The following is a 16,648-nucleotide window of genomic DNA, read 5'->3' as shown; positions in this document are numbered from 1 at the left end:
ATACTAGCTAATTATGATTACATAAAATACTAGCTAATATATTACCTTTAACTTATATATTTAAGGTTATAGCTAATATAAGGTTACTACTAAAATATAGTCTAATCTAGCTTTATGACATTAGATATTAATAATATATTTACCTAATATACTAGCTAATATATTACCTAATATACTAGCTAATATATTACCTAATATACTAGCTAATATATTACCTAATATACTAGCTAATATATTACCTAATCTAAGCTAATACACCGCCTAAAGCTATAGGGTTCTTTTAGGGTGTTCTTATATAACGCTTATATAAGCAACATTAGAGCTTATTATTAATAATAAAAACCTTAGCCTATAACTAAAACCTAGTGGGAAAAAGTATCTAATTTAGAAAGGAAAAGAGTGTCTACTAATTAATTTTATGTATTCTTTAATAAAGTGGTATAATAGGAGCTCTTGCTGCACCCGGCCTAAAAAGACTAAAACCAACCAAAAAGAACCCTAAAAAACACCTAGAGAATACCCCTAAGATATATACATCGCAGGGGAGGCACACGTTAACCGACAGTGGCTTGCACTCGCGCGTAACCGTCAGATCCACGCCTAATAACGGCCCTCTATAATAAAGATGGGCGAATACCACACTATAAAGCGGAAATACCTCTATTAAGAAGGCATCTAATAAAATATAAAGCCTATTAGACGTGTCTAGTATCTAAAATTATAGGGGAGTAACTATTAGCTATAACGAACTAATATAGCTAGCAGAATGGCTCCGCTAGTCTAGTAAACCTTAGGCGCCCCTTTAGCAAACCCTTAATTAAATCCTCTAATGGCTAAGCAAAATTAAAAATAAATAAAATTCCCCCTTACCGGCAAACCGCACCTAGGCCGCCGTAGCCGCGCTTTTACACTATAGGGAACCTACCCCCCTTAAGACAATAACCGGGTATATAATTATAATATAACTAAATATAGAAAAAGTAGAGGGGCTTAGGGGATAATTAGAAATAAAAGTCCTTATAAAGATTTATAAAGAGGTCTATAACGCAGTTATAGTCTAATACCTTAGGAGCGGAGATATTAGAGTTACCTTAAAGGACTAATAGGTAAAGGAATAAGCCGTAAGGGCAGGGGACAGGCTAAGAGAACGTATTGGCATAAAAGTACTCTATAAAGACTACCTAGTTAAAGTCCTAGCGGTTTCTATAAGCCTTAAGGTAGAAAAAAGACGCTAGGCGGATAACATAGTAACTATATAGGAGATAGTAAAACATATAGAACGCCTTATACTAGGCTTTAAGATTACCTAAATCTAATAGCTTTAATAGGAAAATATAAACTAAGTAAATAATAAAAACAATAAGAGGATATAAGGGTCGCTAGAGACTTACTAGGGAGACGCCAGTTAAACGTATAGCTCCCTTATTGTTAGCACACATATACTAGAAATACAAAAACTCCTTATCTAAAAAGGAATAATTATAAATGGCCTTATATATAACGTAAGGCTCTATAACTACAGACTACGCCTAAAATAATACTACCGCTATATATAATAGGGATATACCTAATCCATATACGCAGTACAGGTGTGCTGCGGCCACTATATAGGCCCTTATAATATAAGATACTACTTAAATCAAGACTAAATAAAATGCGTAAACTGCTACTGAAGTATATATAAGGTATAGAAGAGAGAAGACTGCATTAAATATAGGAGGCGGAAGGTAAGAGCTTAACAGCTGTGGGAATAACTGCATACTAGGTTATATAAATAGAAACAACAAGCAATAAGCTAGGGGGACGTAGGTGCCTTCCCAGCGTTTCCTACCTTTAGTACTAGGGGGCTAGGCTAGCCATCCTAAGCCTTAATAGGCTAGAAGCGGCGCCGCGCGACATTACCAGACTATATAGGGATATAAGGGTTATAAGGGACACAAGGGAGAGGACGCCCTATAGGAAGACCCCTATAGATAGCTACAGTAAGCTTAAGACCAGGATAATTAAGAATTAGATTTAACGCGGTAAATATAACATTTATAGCCGACCTATAAAGGGCATATAGCCAGCTAGTAAGAACAGGGGAGAAACTAGAGATAATAACAAATTCAGATATAAAAGCGCTAGTAGGAATACAAGATACGGAAATAGAAAGCTCTATATAAAATAAGTAGTAACTAGGGTATAAATATAAGAGATAGAAGTTCTAAATATCCTAGAGAAAGTAGAAATAGAAAAAGTAAGGAATAAAGGAGAGATAAAGGACCCTTACTAGGGGTCCGCCACCTATCTATTATACAGTACAACTGCGGTAACACAAACCACTATCTTATAAGGCCTTTACTAGGCGGTCTAGACCTAAAGAAATACTATATCCTTGCCATATAAGAGCTGTACTACAATACCTACATATAATCGACGTACTGCCCCTAAGGATTTTAGCTCCTATATAAACCAAAAGCAGCTATACGCGTATACTTTATAATTAGTAAGGCTATTAGCCTATCCTTATAGTTATAACAGGCAGTTAACCTAGATATTATAGTTATAATAATCCAGATATATAGGGGACTAGTATAAATTATTAATATATATAACCCTAGGGTTAAAGGGGTCCCATAAACAGAGAATATTATATTAGTAATAAGCTTACTAGAAACCAAAGGCATAGAGTTTATTCTACTAAGAGATATAAACCTCTACTACCCGTAGTAGGGGGGTATCTATATTACTGCTAATTAACAGGCAGAGTGCCTATTAAAAGCTATAGATACCTAAGGCCTTAAGTTAGCCACCCCCCTAGGAGCAACTATATAGCAATAAGGAACCTCCAGAAGTATAATTAACCTTATATTTATAGACGAAGGCCTATACCAAAGACTTAAAAGGTACAACCCTAAAGAAAAATAGGCACTCGCCTTAGACTATATCCCTATCCAAATACAGCTAGATTTAGATATTAAGGCGTAACTAAGTAGTAAAAGATATGTAATAAGGAAGCTTAAGACAGATAGTTTCCTTAATACAGTTAAACAACAACTCTAAGACCTAGAAGAAATCTACCCAATTCTAAACAAGCGAGGCTTATTAGCCACCCCTAAGGAAATTAACTAAAGACTAAAAAGGATCTAGGCAGCGATTAAAAATGGGCTAGAAAAGCACTACCCAGTTTTAAAACTAGGCCCCTACGCGCGACACGTATAGTCCGTATAATACGCGGTTCTTATTACCAGCTAATAATAAGCAAAAAGGAAATATATAAGTAGCTATAACCCTAAAGACGAGAGACGATATAAAAACATAAAAAACTAGTTAAAGAATACCCTAAAGAAAGAAGTAAGGAACAACTAGAGACGGTTTATAAACGAGTATACTTTTAACCTAAGCCTCCCCTATAATAAGGGCCTTTAGGCTATAACAAAATAGGTATAAAAAAAAGGTAAAACGCTTAGCAGAAGATTTATACCTACTACCCCTATAAAGAGCAGGGGAATTATAGGCTACTAATAACAATAATAAGAAGGCAAAGATCCTTATAGAAAGGTTCTTCCCCTAACTAGCTCTAGTAGACCTTAGCAATATTACAGGTAAAACACCGGTAACTTACCTAAGGGTTAATAGCGATATAACAATAGAGGAAATAGCTAGAACTATTAGCCGCCTTTTAAATAATATAGTACTAGGACTAGATAGGATTCTAAATAAGGCCTTAAAAATATATAGACCACTTATAGCACCCTAGCTTGCAGATATAGCTAGGGCATACTTTACTATAGGCTACTACCCGCGACTCGGAAGAGCTATAACAACAGTTATTCTATAAAAAGAAGGTAAAGTAAATTACTTAATCCTAGGAAGCTACCGCCCCATTACCTTAGAAAACACCCTTAGTAAGATCTTAGAAAAGGTAATAGCGGACTATATAGCAGACACGGCTAAGGAATACAACCTACTACCATAAAGCCAAATAGGGGTAAGAAAGAACCGCTTAACACTATTAGCACTTATGCTACTCACTACCACCATTAAATCCGCATAGGCGATGCGAAGGGACTTTGTAGTATTAATACTTAGCCTAGATATTAGCGGCGCCTACAATAACGTACCCTATAAGCGTCTCCTATATATCCTTAGGGCAAAAGGCTTCCTAGAATAGATTATATAATTTATTTAAGGGTTTATAGGTTAGAAAGAAATATTATTAGTCTTTAGCAGATACCAGAGCCCCCTTATTATAGTTATAACAGGAATACTATAAGGATTACCCCTCTTGCCTATACTCTTCCTTTTCTTTATAAGCAACCTACTTAACTCCTTTAAGGAAGGGGCGACCTAGGGAATAGGCTTCGTCAACAATATAAACCTAATTATATACAGGCCAACAGCCGCAGAAAATTGCAGAACACTAGAGAAAGCTTATAACACCTATATAGAATAGGTAAGACGATATAGAGTCCAATTCTTACCAGAGAAATACTAGCTAATCTACTTTATAAGAAAACGCAACCAATCTGCAGATCTCTAGCATATAATTTATATCTAAGGCTTTAGGGGTTAACTAGTTTANGGNCTAAGGGTATTAGGAGTATAGATAGATAGCAAGCTCTAGTAGAGCGCATATACGGCGTAAGCGGCCTATAAGGGCCAAGTACAGTATATCGCATTATCTAGGATCGTTAATTCCACATAAGGTCTATACTTTTAAAGGTTACGCCTATTATATACAGCAGTTATCCGGCTAACCATAACATATAGGTTTAGTATTTAGGCCATTAGAGAATCTAAGAAAGGCCCCCCTAAATCGCTCCTTAAACCACTCTAAAAGGTCTAAATAGCCTACCTCTAGAGTATAATAGGCAGATATAAGCGAACGGCTACAGCACTACTTAAAAAGGAAGCTAATATTCCCACCCTACAACTATATATTAAAGCCACTGTAATATAAAGGGCGCAAAACGAATGTAACTCTAATGTTATAAAGTATATTAAGACACGCCTAAATAAACTATAGAGGGACCCTAGGGCGCCCTATAGGAGAACAAACTAATAACCCTAAAGTAGGGAAAATATATTAGAGAAATAGGTAAAGAAAGTAGAAGAAAAATAGTGCTGCTTTAGGGCCCAAGCCTATATAGAGGAGGAAAGGAGACATATAAGAGGCCAGTAAAGACAACAGCAAGAGAGAGAAAGGAGTAAAAGTAGAGTATAAAAGAATACTAGAAAACCATCTACCGTAATATAACACTGGCTAGACCAACGCTAGAGAGGTATATAGGAGTTAAAGGTATAGAGGCTAACTAAGGTAAGAGAAACCCAAGCCATAGCATAGTTAACGCTATAGGGGGTAAACACTCTAGGGCTCCAAGAAGGCCTAATAAAGGCAGAAAATATAATAGCAATACTCTTAAGAACAGGAATAATAGGACTAAAAGACTGGCTCTACTAAGTGGGTGTCCTAGTAGGTAGCCTAATATATAAATATAGCTGGCTAAGACAGACACTAAAACATATAATACTATTATACCCCTTACACACCAACTAAGAAGTAATACTCTTAGTAGCTAGCATAAAGAACTATAATACACTGCTCTTAATATAGAAAGGCCTTAAGGCGGTTACCTAGTGGCTTATTAGCTAAAATATACTAAACCAGTTCCAGGTTGCAAAGGAAATAGCAATAAAGGGCAGGGGGGGGCGAGCAATGGGCGCCCCCTAATAACTCTACAGTAGTAGAGTAAAGTTTATAATACTAGCGCGTCCGTAGGCTTATTACGGCAGCAGTAGTTCCTAAAAAGGTTAAAAAGTAAGGTAGTAGAGCGCCATAGGTGACTTGTAGGCGCCTCGTAGGCGCCTTATAGGCGAGTCCTAAAAGGCAGGGAGATAGATTACGGGTTTTCTCAAATAGAGTTTTCTCCCCACATATATATAAGGAGTAGTCCGCGTAGGCCCAATAGGGATCCAAATCGGACGTTAAGCAATAAATAATAGTATAAACCCTAATTAAATTTAGGAGCTTTATTTTATATAAGTTGCCTATTTTTTAAGAACTTTATACGGTCCTACTATCTAATAGTTTAGCTTATAGCTAGGTCGTTCGGTTTTTTAATTCCTTATTATAACCTAGATTATATTGCTAGGGGTAAAACCAGGCTTTTATCGGTGTTTATTTACCTACTATTCTATTAACCTCTAAGCTTTTTCTAGGTTCTTATAGGCTACTATCTAGACCTTCTCCAATTATTTAGTATACTATTAGGCCTTAATATAGAATAGCTTCTTTTATATAGTCTAGGGTTCTTCTAGCCTTTTCTAGTTAAAGCTTATATATAGGGTAAGTATCCTATTTCTAGCTAAATTAGGGTAAACCCTATAGAGTTATAGGGTAGGGTTGCTTGCGCGTAGTCTATTAAGGGTAGTAGTTTAAACTAGATATCCTAAAAATAGTTAATAAAGGGCCTAAGTCTCTAGTTTAGGTACTAATTTATAATCTCTATCTAACCGTCTATCTAGGGGTAATAAGCCGTAGAAAGCTTTAGCTTAATACTTAAGATTCGGGTAAACTTATTTTAGAAAGCTAATAGAAACTATAGCCTATAATTAGACATAATAGTATTTACCTCTTTAGCATTAATATTTTTATAACAGGGAATTAAGAACGGGCGCTTACTAAAGCAGTTAACTATAACTATAACTATATTATATCCGTTACAATCCCTAAGTAGTTTATAAAAGTCTATAAAGATATACTACTAAGGGCGCTCTAGTATTAAGAATAGCTTAAGTAGTCCTAAGGTCTTATCCTATAGGATTATAGCTCTCTAATAGTCTTCGCAGTTTTATATATATTAATTAATATCCACAACTATTTTTTAGCTAGTAGTAGCGGTAGTTAATAGTTTTACGGGTCTTGTTCTTACTAGGGTATACCGTAAAAACTTAGCAATAAGCTTTACGGATTAGTTTAGTCTATAAATTATTAATATTAAGGACTATAAGCCGCTCCTAATATAGGAGCAATCCTTCCTCTATTTTAAAATTAGGGGTTCTTTTTATAGCTTATTCGCGGAGGGCCCTTAGGGCGTTAGCCGTGCGGTTTATAGTTAAAAGGCGGTTAATTAGCCCTATTAGCTTATTTAAGAACTCCTCTATTAGTACTAGCTTATTTTACTAAAAGTCTAGCTCCTTAAAGATCCGCGGGTTAAGCTATTCTAGATAAAAAAGGGCGCGCGTCTAATATTAGGTCTTTAGCTTATCCTAGGGTCCTATATCTTATTCTCTTTAGGTTAGGGTATTAGCCTTAGAGTTTTACTTACTAGAACGATATATAATTATAAAGAAGAATTAGAAAAGTATTTTAGCCTATTAAGCTTATTATTTAGTAAGCTGCTTTATAGTTATAAAGTACTTAAGGGCTTTATAATCTATATATATCTTAATCCGGAAGTTTATACCTTTAAGCTCTATACGCTATTAGAAAAGTAATTAAATAATAGTTAGTATTTCTTTATTATATACTTTATAATTATACTTAGCTAGGTCTATTATCTTTAAGAAAAAAGCTATAGGGTACTATTCGCTATCTAGATGTAACTATAATAGGATTCCCGCTAGAGCCCTATTAAAGGCGTCCATTTCTAGCATTAATTTAAGGTTTAGGTTATAGTAATAAAGGATTAGGGAAGAGATAAGCTAATCCTTTATCTCTTTAAAGGCTTTCCTATAGCTATTATTAAAGATAAAAGGTATATCCTTCCTAGTTAGTCATATAAGAGGTTTTACTATAATTTAGTAGTTATAGATAAACTAGTGGTAGAAGTTATAAAAGCTAAGGACAATGCGCGGTTCTTATTGCCAGCCAACGACGAGTAAGAAGGAAATATATAAGTAGCTATAACCCTAAAGACGAGAGACGATATAAAGACATAAGAAACCAGTTAAAGAACACCCTAAAAAAAGAAGTAAGGAATAACTGGAGACGGTTTATAAACGAGCATACTACTAACTCGAGCCTCCCCTATAACAAGGGCCTTTAGGCTATAGCGAAATGGGCAAAAAAAAGGCAGGGCGCCTAGTAGAAGACCTATACCTACCACCCCTATAAAGAGCAGGGGAAGTATAAGCTACTAACAACAACGATAAGAAGGCAAAGATCCTTATAGAAAGGTTCTTCCCCTAACCGGCTCTAGTAGACCTTAGTAACATTATGGGTGAAATACTAGTGACTCGCCTGCGGGTCGACAGCGATATAACAACAGAGGAAATGGCCAGAACTATTAGCCGCCTTTTAAATAATATAGCACTAGGACTAGATGGAATTCTAAATAAGGCCTTAAAGTCCTGTGGACCACTTATAGCACCTTAGCTTGTAGATATAGCCAGAGTATGCTTTGCTATAGGCTACTACCCGCGACTCGGAAGATCTATAACGACGGTTGTCCTATAAAAAGAAGGTAAAGCAGATTACTTAATCCTAGGAAGCTACCGCCCTATTGCCTTAGAAAACACCCTTAGTAAGATCTTAGAAAGGGTAATAGCGGACCGTATAGTAGATACGGCTAAGGAATACGCCCTACTATTACAAAGTTAAATAGGGGCAAGAAAGAACCGCTTAACACTATTAGCACTTACGCTACTTGCTGCCACTATTAAATCTGTATAGGCGATGCAAAGGGACTTCGTAGTATTAATGCTTAGCTTAAATATTAGTAGTGCCTACAATAATATACCCCACAAGCGCCTCCTATATATCCTTAGGGTAAAGGGCTTCCTAGAATAGATTATATAATTTATTTAAGGGTTTATAGGCTAGAAAGAAATATCTCTAGTCTTTAGCGGATACTAGAGCCCCCTTATTGTAGTCGCAACAGGAATACTATAAGGATTACCCCTCTTACCTATACTCTTCCTTTTCTTTATAAGCAACCTACTTAACTCTTTTAAGGAAGGGGCGACCTAGGGGATAGGCTTTGTTGATAATATAAACCTAATTATATACGGCCTAACAGCCGCAGAGAATTATAGAATATTAGAGAAAGCCTATAACACCTATATAGAATGGGCAAGACAATATAAAGTCTAATTTTTACCAGAGAAATACTAGCTAATCTATTTTATAAGAAAACGCAACCAATCTGCAGATCTCTAGCATATAATTTATATTTAAGGCTTTAGGGGTTAACCAGTTTAAGGCCTAAGGGTATTAGGAGTATGGGTAGATAGTAAGCTCTAGTAGAGCGCATATGCGTTATAAGCGGCCTGTAAGGGCTAAGTATAGTATATCGCAATGTCTAGGATCGTTAATTCTATATGGGGTCCATGCTTCTAGAGGTCACGCCTACTATATATAGCAGTTGTCCGGCTAACTATAACGTATAGATTTAGTATTTGGGCCATAGGAGAAACCGAGAAAGGCCCCCCTAAATCACTCCTTAAACCACTCCAAAAGGTCTAAATAGCTTGTCTCTGGAGTATAATAGGCGGGTATAAGCAAACGGCTATAGCACTGCTTAAGAAGGAAGCTAATATCCCCCCCTATAATTATATATCGAAGCCGCTGCAATGCAAAGGGTATAAAGGGAGCGTAACTCTAAGGTTATAAAGTATATTAAGACACGCCTAAATAAACTATGGAGTAACCCTAGGGTGCCCTATAAGAGAGCAAACCAATAAACCTAAAGTAGGGAAGATATATTAGAGAAACAGGTAGAGAAAGTAGAAGAAGAATGGTGCCGTATTAGGGCCTAGGCCTATATAGAGGAGGAAGGGAGACGCGTAAGAGACTAGTAAAGATAATAGTAAGAGAGAGAAAGGAGCTAAAGTAAAGCATAAAAGAGTATTAGGAAACTATCTACCGTAATATAATACTGGTTAGACTAACACTAGAGAGGTATATAGGAGTTAAAGGTATAGAGGTTGTCTTAGATAAGAGGAACCTAAGCCGTAGCATAGTTAACGTTATAGGGGGTAAACACCTAAGGGCTCTAAGAAGGCCTAATAAAGGCAGAAAATATAATAGCAATACTCCTAAGAACAGGAATAATAGGACTAAAAGATTGGCTATACTGGGTGGGTGTCCTAGTAGGTAGCCTAAGATGTAAATATAGTTAGCTAAGATAGACACTAAAATATATAATACTATTATGCCCCCTACGCACTAACTAAGAAGTAATGCTCTTAGTAGCTAGTATAGAGAACTATAATACACTGCTCTTAATATAAAAAGGTCTTAAGGCGGTTACCCAGTGGCTTATTAGCTAAAATGTACTAGACCAGTTCTAGGTTATAAAGGAAATGGTAATAGAAGGCAAAGGGGCGAGTAGCAGGCGCCCCCTAATGACCCTATAGTAGTAGAGTTAAGTTTACGATACTAGCGCGTCCGTAGGCTTGTTACGGCAGCAGTGGTTCCCAAAAAGGTTAAAAAGTAAGGTAGTAGAGTACTATAGGTAACTCGCAGGCGCTAAGTAGGCGAGCCCTAAAGGCGGGGAGATGGATTACGGGGTTTTCTTATTTTCTTAAATAGAGTTTTCTCCCTATATGTAAATAAGGAGTAGTCCGCGTGGGCCCAATAGGGATCTAAATCGGACGTTAAGTAATGAATAATAATATAAAAGCTAAGGAATAACTAGATTTCCTTTATTATATAAAGGGGCTTCTAGTTATAAATTACCTCTACCTTCTTAGGGTTAACCTTAATTCCTTCTATAGTTATAATAAACCTAAGGTATTTTATACGTTTTACCCTAAACTTATATTTCTTAATATTAACTTATAAGCCTGTGTTTTATAGTCTCTCTAAGACCTTTTTAACATAAACTTAATACTTAAGTTTGTTGTTTAAGTATATAAGAATATTGTCTAGGTATACCGTATAGAATTCGTTAAGGTAATTAAAAAGAACGTTATTTATATACCTTTAGTACGTAGCCAGTCCGTTTATTAGTCTAAAAGAAAAAACTTTATATTTATAAGAACTATAATAGGTACGGAACGTTATTAAATCTTTAAATATAGGGTTTATCCTAATTTAGTAGAAAGCTTAGCGGATATTAAGTTTAGTAAAAATCTTTACCTAGTTTAGACGTATAAGGGTCTCGTTAATTAAAGGAATAAGATACTAGTCCTTTTAAGTAATAGTGTTTAGCTTTTAATAGTTAATATAAAAATTAAGGCCTCTATTAGGCTTTTTTATAAATAGGATAGGGGAAGTAAAAGGGGCTTAACTTAGTTTAATAAACCCTTTATCTAGGTTATTAATTAAGTACTACTTTATTACTTTTAGCTTATCTATTAATTAATAGTAAAGGGGGCTATAGCCTAGTAAGTTATTGGCTTCTAATTAAATCTTATAATTATATATCTGGTAGGAAGGTAACTTATCTAAGGCTGCCTTTAAGAATGTATTTTTATAGTCTATATAAATAGTAAAAAAGAGGCGTTTAACTAGTTCCTTATTAGTTTCCTTAGCTAGCCTTTCCTCTCTATTATTAATAATCTAGTTAATCTTATATAGGCTTATTATAAAGACCTTATTATCCTTCCGGTATATATTAAAGTAGAACGCTATAGCGCTAATTATAGTAATATTTATAGTAGGGGGGTTACCTAATAATAGGGGCGTATATAACTTTAGGGACTTCTAGGGTACTAGCATTATTATTACTCCTTTTAGCTCCTATTGTATCTTTTAAAGGTTATCCCTTATATCCTATTAATACGTTCTTTTCTATACCGGTTAGATCTATGCGATTTAGACGTTATCTATATTATTATTTATCCCGCTTTTATACGTAAAGTCCTCTTTAAATATAGCGCTTTAGAAGAGTATCTTTATTAATATAGAGTTCTTTCTAGCTTTATAGCGGGCGTTTTTTTAAGTAAAGGCTAGGTTACGGGCCCGGATATCCTACTAGTAAGTAGGGTTAGCCCTTATGGCTAGTATCTTACGGTTAGTTTGGATCTCCTTAATAAAGGAGGGCAACCTTAGTTTATCCTCTAGCTAAATAAACCGTCTTTATTATACGTTTAACTAAATATTAAAATAGGATATCTATTTTCGTCTAAGGATTATATTATAGGACCCTAGGTCTAAGATGTAAAAGGGGATACTATATTAGCGTCGTCCGTTAAGAGCGATATATAACTTTAAGATATAGGTAACGGGCCGACCGGCTTAGCTATTATAGCCTTTTACCTAAATAGGCTTCTTTAGTTAAATAGCTTCTATATTTAGAAACTTAGCAACAATATTTATATAAATAGTATTTATAAAGGTAAAGCTATTTACTCTAGTATTAATAAAGGCGGTTATATTAACTCTATATCTATTTTAAGATAATATATATAAAACTATAAAATGCTTTCTACCTATTAACTAACTAAGATTAATCTCTTTAAGATTAATAGGGTACCCTAGGGGGGAGTCTTTCCCTAAGGTTCTTTTTTTCCTAACTTATTAGATATTTCTCCTTCCTCTATTTCCTTAATATCGCCTATATCCTTTAGCTCCAGGTAGGATAAGATAAAGTAATTTTCCTTATCGCAGTTATAGTATATAGCCAAGGTAGGGTTAATTAGAGTATTACGGCGAATACTAGTTAATAGCATAGTACGTAACTAGTTAGGCGAGGCTTACTAGTATATAGTTATAACCGCCTTTAGTATAAAAGTAGTCGTAACCTATCTTTCTACTCTGGCTCCTATAGGTATAGCTAGCGAGTTCTAATTATTATGGAGTTACTTCTACTAATTAGGGCGGGCGTTAATCCACTTTAGTTTTAAGTCTAATAATAAGTAATATACTGCGAGTTTTTATAGGTTAGTAGGTTATTTAAGGTTATAATAATCTTTTCTTATAGCCGGATTATTAGCTTATTATATAGGTCTAATTAGTAGTTCTTAAAAGGAACCTAGCCTTCTCCTATAAAGTATAGAAATTAAGTTTAGAATTTAGTAAAGGGTTAGTTTAGTTTTATTATTAGGCGATTATAGTTATAACGGGCATTTTGTACTTTATTTAGGTTAATATAAATAGCCGCTAGGTACCGTATTATCTTATTAATAGATATAAATTAGATAGGGAAGTTGTCCTTAAACTTAGCTTAAAGGTGCTATTAGGCGTCCCTAGTAGTTCGACTAAAGAGGTAGAGTATTTTAGCTTCTTTAGAAAGAAAGTAATTATAGTTAATACGGAGCTTTCCTTATACTTAAATCCTCTAATTCTTAAAGGTAGGGTCTATCCCGTTAGATAGTAGTAGGGGGTTAAAGAGCTTAACAGACTTTAATTACTTTATTATTATATCTATACTCCCTAGTATATTATATTTAGTAGAGTAGATAGGTTAGCTAGGGCTTTAAAAAAGGAAAGCTAGGCTATTTTATAGGGCTATAAGGCTTTCTAGAATCTCTTATAGGGTCTTTTATATATTTTTTACTTTGGGGTAATTAGCTTCCTAGCTAGCTATAAGGGCGTAAATCTACTCGCGTACGTCTATAATATTATTATTATCTTTAATTTNTAATCCTAATTAGATCTTAGGTTCCTCTTAAATAGAGTTAGCTCTCTTAAATAAGCTTACTTTAGGTACTATTATTGGCTTCCTAAGGTTTATTAGTATTATATACTTTAGTTTTAATTCTAGGGGTATAGGTCTAGTCCTATTTAGCTTATAAGGTAGAATATTATCTAGGCCTTCCCAGGTAATATAGAGTTGTTTTAGTGTCTAAGTATAGCGCGTTAATACGTTATTACAGATAAAGTTTCTTTAGGGTGGGATATTATTAAGGCCTTCCTAGGTAAGGTAGGGTGAGCTTAGTATAATGTTACGGCTTATATAAATGCCTCTAAACTAAAGCTTATAGAATACTATATTATAAAGATACTAAGCTAAGGAGAAAGAAAAGGGTTTACTAAAACCGATATAAACAAATATATAGGGTAAGCCGCTAAGGCGCTAGCTTTAGGCGAGTTAATTATAGGTTAGTAGAATATAGCAGAATTTAGTAGTTAACGTGCGATAGCGCCGTTATAACTATATTGTTTACCAACCTCCGCTTACCTAAATTTACAATTATTAGGTATATTAAGAAGGTTATTAAGCTTAAAGGAGGTAATAAGTATAGGGAGGGTGCTATAGAGGTACTAAAACGCTTAAAAGTACCTAAAATAAGAGAGGATAAATAGGAGGTCTATTTCTAGTTCTAGAGTATAACGGCTTATATAAATGCCTCTAAACTAAAGCTTATAGAATGCTATCTTATAAAGATACTAAGCTAAGAAGTAAAAGAAGGTTAAGGAAAGGTCTATATATACAAGCCAAGTCTCTAAGCGAGCCCCTAACTAGGCTGCATATAGACGTTATAGGGGTAGTGCCCCAGCGCCGTTACATAGAGATAGTTGTTGTACTATTTCTTTAGGTTCTAGAATTATTGTTTAGTTATTTCTTATTATAATATATTAAAAAATAGAAAATATTTTTAATTAGCTATAGAGTTCTAATATTATAATATCTATATCTTTATAGTGCTTTTACTTATATAATATTTCCAGCACTTCCTATAATATAGTCTGCGGGCTAATAGGCTATACGGGCCTCCGGGCCACATTAAAACCTTATTAAAAATTAGAAAATCTATAATTTAATATCTTAATAACCATATAATAATATAATAATTCATTGCTTAACGTCCGATTTGGATCCCTATTGGGCCCACGCGGACTACTCCTTATATACATATGGGGAGAAAACTCTATTTAAGAAAACCTTATAATCCATCTCCCTGCCTTATAGGACTCGCCTATAAGGCGCCTGTGAGGCGCCTGCGAGTTACCTATAGTGCTCCTGCTACCTTACTTTTTGACCTCCTTAGGAACCACTGCTGCCGTAATAAGCCTACGGACGCGCTAGTATTGTAAACTTTACTCTACTGCTATAGAGTTATTAGGGGGCACCTATTACTCGCCCCCCTACCTTCTATTGCCATTTCCTTTATAACCTAGAACTGGTTTAGTACATTTTAGCTAATAAGCCACTAGGTAACCGCCTTAAGGCCTTTTTATGTTAAGAGCAGTGTCTTATAGTTCTTTGTGCTAGCTACTAAGAGTATTGCTTCTTGGTTAGTATATAAGGGGCATAATAGTATTACATGCTTTAGTGTCTGTCTTAGCTAGCTATATTTGCATCTTAGGCTACCTACTAGGACACCCACCCAGTAGAGCCAGTCTTTTAGTCCTATTACTCCTATTCTTAAAAGTATTGCTATTATATTTTCTGCCTTTATTAGGCCTTCTTAGAGCCCTAGAGTATTTACCCCCTATAGCGTTAATTATGCTACGGCTTAGGTTCTTCTTACCTTAGTTAACCTCTATACCTTTAACTCCTATACGCCTCTCCAGCGTTGGTCTAGCTAGTATTGCATTACAGTAGTTAGTTTCCTAGCGTTCTTTTATACTTTACTTTAGCTCTTTTTTTTCTCTTACTATTATCCTTACTAGCCTCTTACGCGTCTCCCTTTCTCCTCTATATGGGCCTAGGCCCTAGAGTAGCACTATTCTTCTTTTACTTTCTTTACCTGTTTCTCTAATATATCTTCCCTACTTTAGGGTTGTTGGTTTGTTCTCCTATAAGGCGCCCTAGGGTCCCTCTATAGTTTATTTAGGTATATCTTAATATACTTTATAATATTAGAGTTGCGTTCCTTTTACGCCCTTTATATTATAGCGGCTTTAATATATAGTTATAGGGGGGGAATATTAGCTTCCTTCTTAAGCAGTGCTGTGGCCGTTCGCTTATATCCGCCTATTATACTCTAAAGGCAGGCTGTTTGGACCTTTTAGAGTAGTTTAAGGAGTGATTTAGGGGGGCCTTTTTTAGATTCTCCAATGGCCTAAATACTAGACCTATACGTCATGGTTGGCCGGACAATTGCTATATATAGTAGGCGTAACCTCTAGAAGCATGGGCCCCATATAGAATTAATAATCCTAGATAATACAATATACTATACTTAGCCCTTATAGGCAGCTTAGGCCGTATATACGCTCTATTAGAGCTTACTGTCTACCTATACTCCTAATACTCTTAGGCCCTGAACTAGCTAACCCCTAAAGCCTTAGATACGAATTATATACTAAAGATCTGTAGATTAGTTGCGTTTTCTTATAAAATAGATTAGCTAGTACTTTTTTAGTAAGAATTGGACTCTATATTGTCTTGCCTATTCTATATAGGTGTTATAAGCTTTCTCTAGCGTTCTGCAATTCTCTGCGGCTGTTGGCCTGTATATAATTAGGTTTATATTATCAATAAAGCCTATCCCCTAGGTTGCCCCTTCCTTAAAGGAGTTAAGTAGGTTGCTTATAAAGAAAAGGAAAAGTATAGGTAAGAGGGGTGATCCTTATAGTATTCCTATTGCAACTGCAATAGGGGGGCTTTAGTATCTGCTAAAGACTAGCGATGTTTCTTTTTGGCCTATAAACCCTTAAACAAATTATATAATCTATTTTAGGAAGCCTTTTACTCTAAGAATGTATAGGAGACGCTTATAGGGTACGTTATTGTAGGCGCTACTAATATCTAGGCTAAGTATTAATACTATAAAGTCCCTTCGTATCGCCTATGCTAATTTAATAGTGGTAGTGAGTAGCGTAAGT

Source organism: Cenococcum geophilum (genome assembly GCF_001692895.1).
Source record: "Cenococcum geophilum 1.58 unplaced genomic scaffold K441scaffold_65, whole genome shotgun sequence".
NCBI lineage: Eukaryota > Fungi > Ascomycota > Dothideomycetes > Gloniales > Gloniaceae > Cenococcum > Cenococcum geophilum.
This window is presented reverse-complemented; position numbering follows the sequence as displayed.